The 12,342-nt window shown below is 39.4% G+C and overlaps 1 pseudogene; it reads right to left on the minus strand.

Moving 5' to 3' along the window:
* The window catches only part of LOC128511708 (anti-Muellerian hormone type-2 receptor-like), a 28,068-nt pseudogene extending 21,806 nt beyond the window's left edge, over positions 1-6,262 (minus strand).
* Positions 6,263-12,342: the final 6,080 nt, after the last annotated feature.

A 12,342-nucleotide genomic window follows, 5' to 3' on the forward strand; every position in this document is an offset into this window, starting at 1 on the left:
GAGCTTTTTCTTATAAAGCCCCAAAGTTATGGAATAGTCTTCCAAATAGTGTTCGGGACTCAGACACAGTCTCAGTGTTTAAGTCCAGGCTAAAAACCTATTTATTTAGCCAAGCATTTTTATAAATAGATTTGCCATAGGTAAAGGAGCAGATCTGGGGGACTCATGGACGTAGAGTATTATGGTGAACTGGTATGTTTGGATGCTGTCTTCCTCACTCTCATTGATCACTCAGGTTTGCTGACGGTGAGGTGATTGTTTGCTTTACATGTCAGGAAGCCCTCATGTTTGTGTTTCCTTCTGGCTCTCCCTTTTAGTTATGCTGTCATAGTTAGTCCTGCCGGAGTCTCTGCTTGCACTCTACAGTTAATATACATTCACATTATACATTGTGTGACTGTGACCATACCTAACTGCCATCTCTCCTCTTCTTCTCTTTCCCCCCCTCTTTCTTTTTCCTCTCTCCTCCTGTCCCCCCCTTTCACTCTTTCTCTCTCTCTCTGTCGAGCTACACATGTCGTTCCTGAGCTGCCAGTGATCCAGACTCCCTCTGCCCTCCGGACCTGTCTGACCCATCCTGGTGCCCCGCTTCTGGCTGAAGATCTCGTCACATGGATGCCCCGTGTGTCTCTCTGGGATGCGTCTGGTGTCTGGGAATGATTCTCTCCACCTAGAAAATGGTTCTGGCCTTGACTGGTGTTGGCAACTGTTTCTCTGGGGACTTGACAGTTCGATAGTTCATGACTGGAACTTCTTACAAGTCTACCTGGGTCTTCAATAACTACCTGGACTCCATATTAACATCAATTAACATCAGCTATTATAGCTGAACTGCCTCCCACCCTACTCACTGTATAAATGCAGATCATTTACTCTTTCTGTTTCACCCAAATGAGGATGGGTTCCCTGTTGAGTCTGGTTCCTCTCAAGGTTTCTTCCTATTACCATCTCAGGGAGTTTTTCCTTGCCACTGTCGCCCTCGGCTTGCTCACCAGGGACAAACTGACCATTTTGATTCATACAAATTCACATTTCATACAAACTTAAATAATTCTTTTGACTATGTAAAGCTGCTTTGCGGCAATGAAAATTGCTAAAAGCGCTATACAAATAAAATTGAATTGAATTGAATATATATATATATATATATATATATAGCATGTATCTTTATACATTTGGAATCTGCATCTACATTTTCTGTTGCATGTATAGAATTAGTTTCAGCTGAAACTCATGATCAGGGGTGTTGGGGTACTTATGTAGTGATAATTAGTTTCAGCCAAATCATTAAAACTAACAATAGACTATGAGAGGTGGTTGGAAGGTGTTACTCTGAATATAAACAAACTAAATACAACTTTTTTTTCTCAGAGGTAAACAGAAAAGTGAAGTTGTTCAGCTGTTTAGTGTCACTATAACCAGTGAAACAACGTGGACTCATCGCTGTGCTTGTTGTAACTGAAAAAACGCTTTTTCTTCCTTCTTTCCAAAGTCTTTCCTCTCCGTGACCGCTGAAATCCGGCACGACACCACGTTAGGCTACGTCTTGACTCATTTGCATATCGACGGTCATTAGATGTTGACCGAGGGCTCAGGGGAGGTGTGTGTGTGTGTGCGCGCGCGCCTACTTCGTGTACTTTTATAAACATATAAACAAACAACATACAGCTTTTTTTTTCTCAGAGGTTAACGGGAAAGTGAAGGTGTTCAGCTGTTTAGTGTCACTATGCAGATGTTACACTCAGTGTAGTTACCGAAATCTTTGGTTTAGTTCTCATTCAGTGGCCACACATCACTTTTACATTTCCCTCGCTTTTATTACATGAACATAAGCAGTGAAACATCTCGCAGGTTTATAATACACCGCGGCCAAGTGAACCGATTAGGCGCGTGGTCCGTTGCCTAGCAACACTGAACGAAACGAGACATATTCGTTGTGTTTGCTTCGGTTATGACATAGCATAGTTTATTATCTGCTGTAGTAGATCTGATTTATTCAAATTTAATATTGTTTTAGCGATAATTTCACGGAAGCGAGTTCAGAACTAAATCGCTGCTCCGAGACGTTCAGAAGCTTCAAATAGAATGAACAAACTAATAACATTTTCTCCATACGATATAAAATTAGGTAGAGCTTTCCTTTTTGTTATAGTACGAAGCCCCTAGATGGACAAAGGAGGAGAAAAAACGGCAGAAAAAAGTCAAAAACTTTGGGTTATAATTCCAAACATGACTTGTTTTTTCCCCTCTTCCTTTGTCCCCTTAGAGACTCTGTAGTAGGTTTTATCAGTTGAATATGAAAAAAAAAGATACCGCTGATTATCAACGCGGGAATGAATGGCGCATTGTCCAAGTGCAAGTTGATCTTGGAGCTAAACTATTTGCTTTGGGTGGAAGCGCCATCTAGCGATCATTGTGTGTCAGCAGCAGCTTCCCATTCAAAACAATAGGCGGTCAAATGACCGCTGAACGGCGTTTTTAGTAGGTGACACTGGCGCGGCGCTTCTAGTGTTAACACGTATAAATGGGTGTTTGTTGTATTTCTGGGAAAGAGAAATCTCTTATAAATCTCTCATGTGACACAATAACAGTAATATTTCAAACATTTTGCAGGCTGCCGTTTGGAGAAACCAGAGAATAAAGAATAAACTTTGGCTCAAAATAACCCAACCAGGTGTTCATTTGTAAATGACTCACTACATCTGACCCAACATGAGATACACAACAATGTGTTTAAAGTACCCGAAATAACCCAGAATTTTGACCCAGCATAAACCACCCAACGATGTGTTTACAGAAACAACACAGCATTTTTAGTGCGTCTTTTTTGAGTTATTGTAATGTTTTATTCTGAAAGTCTATTTTACCAGTTATTTCTATATTTAAAGTTTGATGTATTTTTAAATTTATTTTTTTAAATAACAATAAATAGACACAAACAGAGATAGGCTATATAACAGTTCATTCTTTGTACAAATAAAATGATCAGCTAGTGAACGTGATCGTCTGTCCAAACAACATTTAACCAATGTTTGTTTTTTTTTACTCATTATTATACAATAAATATCAATATCTCTGGTTCAGATTTTTTATTTTTGTTGTATAAAGTTCCCAGATGTGAAAATTACAATCACTGTAGTATTTCTTCGATACAACATATTGTTAAGACTTTTTTTATGACTTAATTATATTTAAAACTGCGTAGATTGAAAAATGTCACTTTGCGCCACCTGGCGGTCATTTCACGAATGACTTTAAACTGCAACTGATTTATTTTGGCTGCTGCCGTTTTCCCACGGCGGTGAGCGCGACGGTAATAGGCATTCTGGTTGTCCACCTACTGTAATGTGTGTCTGGAGGTGTTACGTGTCCTTTATGAAGAGATAAAACATATTTATATAATTACATACTGACATCATAAACATTTAATAAAATACTTTCCTGTAAGGCGTTTGTTTTCACACAATAAGAGATGTTCCATGGTACTGTACCTGTTTTTAATTTTGATATGCGAGATCAAAAAATAAAATCAATAATAATATGAAACATGTACAGTACACAGGTATTTACAAAGGTATAGTCTAGAACTACAAATAAGAACATTTTCTGGCTATTACTGCAAAGGCATTTATACTCACTGGCCACTTAAGTAGGTACACCTGTTAAATGTTTTTATTAATGCAAGTATCTAATCAGCCAAATAAATGGCAGCAACTCAGTACATTTAGGCATGTGGACACAGTCAAGACCATCTGCTAAAGTTCAAACCTGAGCATCAGAATTGGGAAGAAAGGTGTTTTTGAGTATGGCATAGTGGTTGGTGCCAGAGAGGCTGGTCTGAGAAGGGTTTACAGAGAATGAGCTTAAAAATATCCAGTGAGGGCAGTTCTGTGGGCGAAGATGCCTTGTTGATGCCAGAGGTCAGAGGATAATGTCCAGAGCTAATAGAAATAGAAAGTGACTCAAATAACATCTTGTTATAACCAATATATATGCCGAAGAGCATCTCTGAACACACACCATGTCGAATGATGAAGCAGATGGAGTATAGCAGCACAAGACCACACCGGTAAGAACAGGAAATTGAGGCTACAGGTCACATCGGCTCACCAAAGTCTCGGTTTCTGCTGTGACCTTTGGAGGGTAGGGACAGAATAAACAACATCAAAGCATGGATCCATCCAGCTTTGTATTAATGGTCCAGGCTGCTGGTTATGGTAGTGGTGTAAAGATATGTGGGAGATTTTCTTGCCAAACTTTGGGACCCTTAGAACCAGTTGACCATGGTTTAAATGCCACAGCCTACCTGTAGGAAATATTTAATTCTTAGTGTGTTTCATGATATTCTGTGTGCGTGAGAACAGAGTGTCTTTCTTTTACCATGACACAAGCTGCACTTTCAATAAACAGATTCTATAGTAGTTTATGTTAAAGGTCGTAAAACTGTTGAACACTCGTAAATGCAGAGCTACTCCTAAATTTATGTTCTTCTTTACCTTATCTTTTAAAAGCATTCCAGACTGGATGTAAACACTCCTGCATCCACCTTTTCTTTGGTTCTTTGTGTGTGTGCGTATATATACTCCTGTCTCCCACAATAAACTTTGAACGTCTCACTGAACACTGACTTGTGTGGTTCATTGAGGGGTTCCCTGAGCTCAGGCGGGACAGCAGAATACAGGCGGAGCACTGAGTAGACCAAAGGGGGTCTACCAAAATTCAAGAAATCCTTACACTACCTGAGTATTGTTGGTGACAATGTCCGTCCCGTTATTATTACCACAGTATAACACGCCATGTCACAAAGCTAAAGTCATTTCGAACTGGTTCCTTAAACATGACAGTGAGGTCACTGCACCCACATGGCCTCACAGTCACCAGATCTCAATCCAGTAGAGCACCTTTGGAATGTGTTGGAACAGGGGTTTTACATCATGGGCGTGCAGCCATGATTCATTTCAACATTCAAATGTTCCAACATTCAAACATAAATGTTTCCAGGACCTTGTCAAAACTATGCCATGAAGAATTAAAGAAAAACTGGGTCCAATCCTGTTCTAGTAAGGTGTACCTAATAAAGTCGTCAGTGAGTGTAGAGTATAAAGTTATAATGTTAAAAACAATAAGAAGAAAGAAAGACCATCTTACTGCTGAATCTAGGAAGAATTCTCCATTTCATTGCAATTGCGTGGAAAATGTACAGAATCAAAGCTCCATTTAAAGCATGTCAAGTTGTATAAATAAACACTTTGACAGCAAAATGAGATAAATACCATTTAATTTTTTTTACTCATTATGGAAAATTATCTTTTTCTCTGCCACACAAGTTTGCCTTTTACAAAACCTTTAATTTCAAAACTATCTTTTAAAAGCTACCACATTTTAGGCAAACCAGGACTGGCCACATTACACAGCAAAACACGATGTATCCTGAAAAGATTATCACACCGCATTTTTCTCTCACATAATGATCAGCAACTACAGTATCTACTGGGGACAACAGTGGCTCCTATGACTGAATTAAATGAAATCAGTCCACAAGTGGCGAACTGGGGAGTTTCCTGTCCATGGAGCCAAAATTCAGATTTTTTGTTCCGCGAGACATTTAGTTATCACTTTTTTTAAGTGCTCCAACATGCTGGAAAAGTCAGCCAAGTCCCCAACCTCTTCTTTGATAGTTGGGAGAAGTTGCTCTTGAAGGATTCTTTAATTGTTTGGGGCATCCGCAAATGTCCAGAGAAGAAAAAGTGAGTGCTACCATCAGTCCTGTTTCATGTCAACAGTAAAGAGACCATTCAGCTTGAATTCAAGGGGTTGGACAAAAGTGTTGCATTAACCCTTTAGAAATTACAGCTATTTTCATACCCACACACACATCAAACCCCTTAAATTAAAGCTAAAAGTCTTGACTTTGCTTGCATCATGAGTGTTTCATTTCAAAACTTAACACGATGGGGCACAGAGTCCAAATATAACCCACCACATACCACCCCACTTCCACAACTTATCTTTCTTCCAAAAGTTATGGAACTGAATATAGACAGTTTTAAAGCTGCATTACATTACATTTCCAAAACAACATAAAGGTGAAAGAACTCACTTGTAGTATCAAATGCATTCTGTGGTTGCTTGGTGTCATTTTGCATGGTTTTTTTCTGGTTCCAAGTGATGTTCGCGTTGCAGAAATCAGAGCTGCGCACACACGCAATAATATTTTTTGATACATTGATGCATGGTATGAAGAGTTGGGGCAGTTGGTCATGTTTCCAGTACAACTTAAACAAGGATAAATAAAGAAAGAAAGAAAGAAGGAAAGAAGTCAATTAAATTCAATTCAATTCACTTTAATTTGTATAGCGCTTTTAGCAATTGTCATTGCCGCAAAGCAGCTTTACACATTTAAAAGAATTATGTAAGTTTGTATGAAATGTGAATGTGTATGAATCAAAATGGTCAGTTTGTCCCTGGTGAGCAAGCCGAGGGCAACAGTGGCAAGGAAAAACTCCCTGAGATGGTAATAGGAAGAAACCTTGAGAGGAACCAGACTCAACAGGGAACCCATCCTCATTTGGGTGAAACAGAAAGCAGTAAATGATCTGCATTTATACAGTGTGTTAGGTGGCAGGCAGTTCAGCTATAATAGCTGATGTTAATTGATGTTAATATGGAGTCCAGGTAGTTATTGAAGACTCAGATAGACTTGTAGGAAGTTCCAGTCCTGAACTATCGAACTGTCAAGTCCCCAGAGAAACAGTTGCCAACACCAGTCAAGGCCAGAACCATCTTCTAGGTAGAGAGAATCATCCCCAGACACCATACACATCCCAAAGAGACACACGGGGCATCCATGTGACGAGATCTCCAACCAGAAGCGAGGCACCAGGATGGGTCAGACAGGTCCGGAGGGCAGAGGGAGTCTGGATCACTGGCAGCTCAGGAACGACATGTGTTTGACAGAGAGAGAGGAAGAGTGAAAGGGGGAGACAGAGGGAGAGAGGAAAGAGAAAGAGGGGGAGAGAGAGAAGAATAGGAGAGATGGCAGTTAGGTATGGTCACAGTGACACAATGTATAATGTGAATGTATATTAACTGCAGAGTGCAAGCAGACACTCCGACAGGACTAACTATGACAGCAGAACTAAAAGGGAGAGCCAGAAGGAAACACAAACATGAGGGCTTCCTGAGATGTAAAGCAAACAATCACCTCACTGTCAGCAAACCTGAGTGATCAATGAGAGTGAGGAAGACAGCATCCAAACATACCAGTTCACCATAATACTCTACGTCCATAAGTCCCCCAGATCTGCTCCTTTACCTAAGGCAAATCTATTTATAAAAATGCTTGGCTAAATAAATAGGTTTTTAGCCTGGACTTAAACACTGAGACTGTGTCTGAGTCCCGAAAACTATTTGGAAGACTATTCCATAATTCTGGGGCTTTGTAAGAAAAAGCTCTGCCCCCAGCTGTATTTTTCATAATACGCGGTATTGACAAGCAGCCTGCATCCTTTGATCGAAGTAGGCGTGGCGGTTCGTAAGACACTAGCAGTTCACTCAGGTACTGCGGCGCCAGACCATTTAATGCTTTATATGTCAAGAGTAGTACTTTAAAATCAATGCGAAATTTCACAGGGAGCCAATGCAGTGAAGATAAGATAGGGGTGATGTGCTCATATCTTCTGGTTCTAGTGAGGACTCTCACTCCTGCATTCTGGACTAGCTGAAGCTTATTTATGCACCTAGCTGAACAACCAGACAGTAAGGCATTACAATAGTCCAACCTAGAGGTGATAAAAGCATGAACTAGTTTTTCTGCATCGTTTAGCGACAATATATTTCTTATCTTGGCAATATTTCTGAGGTGAAAGAATGCTATCCTGGTAATATTATCTACATGAGCTTCAAATGATAGGCTGGAATCCATAATCACACCAAGGTCTTTTACTGTTGCACTTGATGGAACAGAAAGGCCATCTAAAGTTATGGTGTAATCTAAAATTTTACTCCTGGCTGTATGTGGTCCTATGACTAGAACTTCTGTCTTATCCGGATTTTGCAGAAGGAAGTTAATTAGCATCCAATTTCTTATGTCCTGCACACATTGCTCAACTTTAGTAAGCTGTTTTTTCTCATCAGGTTTTGCTGAGACATATAACTGTGTGTCATCAGCATAACAATGAAAACTAATACCATGCTTACGGATTATGTTGCCCAGGGAAAGCATGGAAAGGGAAAAAAGCAGTGGACCTAAAACTGAACCCTGCAGAACGCCAAACTCCACTAGAGAACATGCAGAATAATCACCATTTAAGTCTACATACTGATAACGGTCGGTCAGATAGGATCTGAGCCAGGAGAGGGCTGTACCCTTAATTTCTACTACATTTTCTAATCTATGAAGAAGAATAGCGTGATCAATGGTGTCAAAAGCTGCACTGAGGTCGAGTAATACAAGCATAGTTACACAACCCTGATCAGAGGCCAATAGGACGTCATTTACCACTTTAACGAGTGCTGTCTCTGTGCTGTAATGAGGCCTAAATCCTGACTGACATAGTTCATGTATGCCATTTCTATGTAGATATGAGCATAGCTGCTTCGCTACTATCTTTTCCAGAATCTTAGAGATAAAGGGGAGGTTTGATATTGGCCTGTAATTAGACAGCTGACAGGGGTCGAGGTCAGGTTTCTTAATTATTGGTTTGATAACTGCTAATTTAAAAGATTTTGGAACATAACCAATGCTGAGTGAAGAATTAATTATTCTCAACAGGGGTTCTGTTATTGCTGGTACTATCTGTTTAAGAAAATGTGTCGGTACAGGATGTAATATACAGGTTGATGAATTTGCAGAAGAGATGAGTGAAATTAGTTCATTCTCTTCAAGGGGAGTAAAGTATTCTAGGTTCTGATCTGACATGGCTAGATTAACATCTGCATCAATTACATTGTTCGGTTTCAAAGCCTCAATTTTATGCCTAATATTTACAATTTTATTATTAAAAAAGTTCATGAAGTCCTCACTATTACACAATGTTGTTGTGGAGATTTTTGCAGTGGTCTTATTTCTGGTTAATTTGGCTACAGCATTAAATAAAAATCTAGGATTATTTTTGTTATTTGTGGAGAGTGGAGAGATATGTTGATCTAGCTACACTGAGAGCTTTTCTATAGTTCAGGATGCTCTACTTCCATGCTATTTGAAATACTAACAATTCAGTTTAACGCCATTTACGTTCTAATTTCCGAGCAGGCTGTTTTAAAGTTCGCGTGTGATTGTTATACCAGGGAGCAAGTTTCTTATCTTTAATAATTTTTCTTTTAAATGGAGCTACATTATCTAAGGTATAGCGAAATGTCGACTCTAAATAATCAGTCGTCTGATCGAGTTCTGTGTTCTGTGTCCGTGTTTTTGTACAATAGTCAAATTATCATTGTGAATAACTGCGACGCCTCCTCCTCTACCAGTTAACCAAGGCTGGTGTATGTAGCTGTATCCAGGAGGACTAGCTTCATTTAAAGCTACATACTCGTTCTGTTTAATCCAGGTTTCTGTTAAACAGAGTATATCAAACTCCTGATCTGTGATAGTTTCATTAACTATAACTGCTTTAGATGCGAGAGATCTAATATTTAACAGTCCTAGCTTCAGATCAGAGGTGCCGGCTGCGCATTCAGTATGATTCAATTCAATTCAATTCAATTTTATTTGTATAGCGCTTTTAGCAATTTTCATTGCCGCAAAGCAGCTTTACATAGTCAAAAGAATTATTTAAGTTAGTATGAAATGTGAATTTGTATGAATCAAAATGGTCAGTTTGTCCCTGGTGAGCAAGCCGAGGGCGACAGTGGCAAGGAAAAACTCCCTGAGATGGTAATAGGAAGAAACCTTGAGAGGAACCAGACTCAACAGGGAACCCATCCTCATTTGGGTGAAACAGAAAGCAGTAAATGATCTGCATTTATACAGTGTGTAGGGTGGAAGCCAGTTCAGCTATAATAGCTGATGTTAATTGATGTTAATATGGAGTCCAGGTAGTTATTGAAGACCCAGGTAGACTTGTAAGAAGTTCCAGTCATGAACTATCGAACTGTCAAGTCCCCAGAGAAACAGTTGCCAACACCAGTCAAGGCCAGAACCATTTTCTAGGTAGAGAGAATCATTCCCAGACACCAGACGCATCCCAGAGAGACACACGGGGCATCCATGTGACGAGATCTTCAGCCAGAAGCGGGGCACCAGGATGGGTCAGACAGGTCCGGAGGGCAGAGGGAGTCTGGATCACTGGCAGCTCAGGAACGACATGTGTAGCTCGACAGAGAGAGAGAGAAAGAGTAAAAGGGGGGGACAGGAGGAAAGAGGAAAAAGAAAGAGGGGGGAAAGAGAAGAAGAGAATCTATAGAATCTGTTTGTTGAAAGTGCAGCTTGTGTCATGGTAAAAGAAAGACACTCTGTTCTCACGCACACAGAATATCATGAAACACACTAAGAATTAAATATTTCCTACAGGTAGGCTGTGGCATTTAAACCATGGTCAACTGGTTCTAAGGGTCCCAAAGTTTGGCAAGAAAATCTCCCACATATCTTTACACCACTACCATCACCAGCAGCCTGGACCATTAATACAAAGCTGGATTGATCCATGCTTTGATGTTGTTTATTCTGTCCCTACCCTCCAAAGGTCACAGCAGAAACCGAGACTTTGGTGAGCCGATGTGACCTGTAGCCTCAATTTCCTGTTCTTACCGGTGTGGTCTTGTGCTGCTATACTCCATCTGCTTCATCATTCGACATGGTGTGTGTTCAGAGATGCTCTTCGGCATATATTGGTTATAACAAGATGTTATTTGAGTCACTTTCTATTTCTATTAGCTCTGGACATTATCCTCTGACCTCTGGCATCAACAAGGCATCTTCGCCCACAGAACTGCCCTCACTGGATATTTTTAAGCTCATTCTCTGTAAACCCTTCTCAGACCAGCCTCTCTGGCACCAACCACTATGCCATACTCAAAAACACCTTTCTTCCCAATTCTGATGCTCAGGTTTGAACTTTAGCAGATGGTCTTGACTGTGTCCACATGCCTAAATGTACTGAGTTGCTGCCATTTATTTGGCTGATTAGATACTTGCATTAATAAAAACATTTAACAGGTGTACCTACTTAAGTGGCCAGTGAGTATAAATGCCTTTGCAGTAATAGCCAGAAAATGTTCTTATTTGTAGTTCTAGACTATACCTTTGTAAATACCTGTGTACTGTACATGTTTCATATTATTATTGATTTTATTTTTTGATCTCGCATATCAAAATTAAAAACAGGTACAGTACCATGGAACATCTCTTATTGTGTGAAAACAAACGCCTTACAGGAAAGTATTTTATTAAATGTTTATGATGTCAGTATGTAATTATATAAATATGTTTTATCTCTTCATAAAGGACACGTAACACCTCCAGACACACATTACAGTAGGTGGACAACCAGAATGCCTATTACCGTCGCGCTCACCGCCGTGGGAAAACGGCAGCAGCCAAAATAAATCAGTTGCAGTTTAAAGTCATTCGTGAAATGACCGCCAGGTGGCGCAAAGTGACATTTTTCAATCTACGCAGTTTTAAATATAATTAAGTCATAAAAAAAGTCTTAACAATATGTTGTATCGAAGAAATACTACAGTGATTGTAATTTTCACATCTGGGAACTTTATACAACAAAAATAAAAAATCTGAACCAGAGATATTGATATTTATTGTATAATAATGAGTAAAAAAAAACAAACATTGGTTAAATGTTGTTTGGACAGACGATCACGTTCACTAGCTGATCATTTTATTTGTACAAAGAATGAACTGTTATATAGCCTATCTCTGTTTGTGTCTATTTATTGTTATTTAAAAAAATAAATTTAAAAATACATCAAACTTTAAATATAGAAATAACTGGTAAAATAGACTTTCAGAATAAAACATTACAATAACTCAAAAAAGACGCACTAAAAATGTTGTGTTGTTTCTGTAAACACATCGTTGGGTGGTTTATGCTGGGTCAAAATTCTGGGTTATTTCGGGTACTTTAAACACATTGTTGTGTATCTCATGTTGGGTCAGATGTAGTGAGTCATTTACAAATGAACACCTGGTTGGGTTATTTTGAGCCATTATTCTCTGGTTTCTCCAAACGGCAGCCTGCAAAATGTTTGAAATATTACTGTTATTGGGTCACATGAGAGATTTATAAGAGATTTCTTTTTCCCAGAAATACAACAAACACCCATTTATACGTGTTAAATAAGCGCTGGTTTTGCGGCGCTCTGCAAAACGCACGCAGATGTGAGCCG

Source organism: Clarias gariepinus, chromosome 23, assembly GCF_024256425.1.
Source record: "Clarias gariepinus isolate MV-2021 ecotype Netherlands chromosome 23, CGAR_prim_01v2, whole genome shotgun sequence".
In the NCBI taxonomy this organism is placed as follows: Eukaryota; Metazoa; Chordata; class Actinopteri; order Siluriformes; family Clariidae; genus Clarias; species Clarias gariepinus.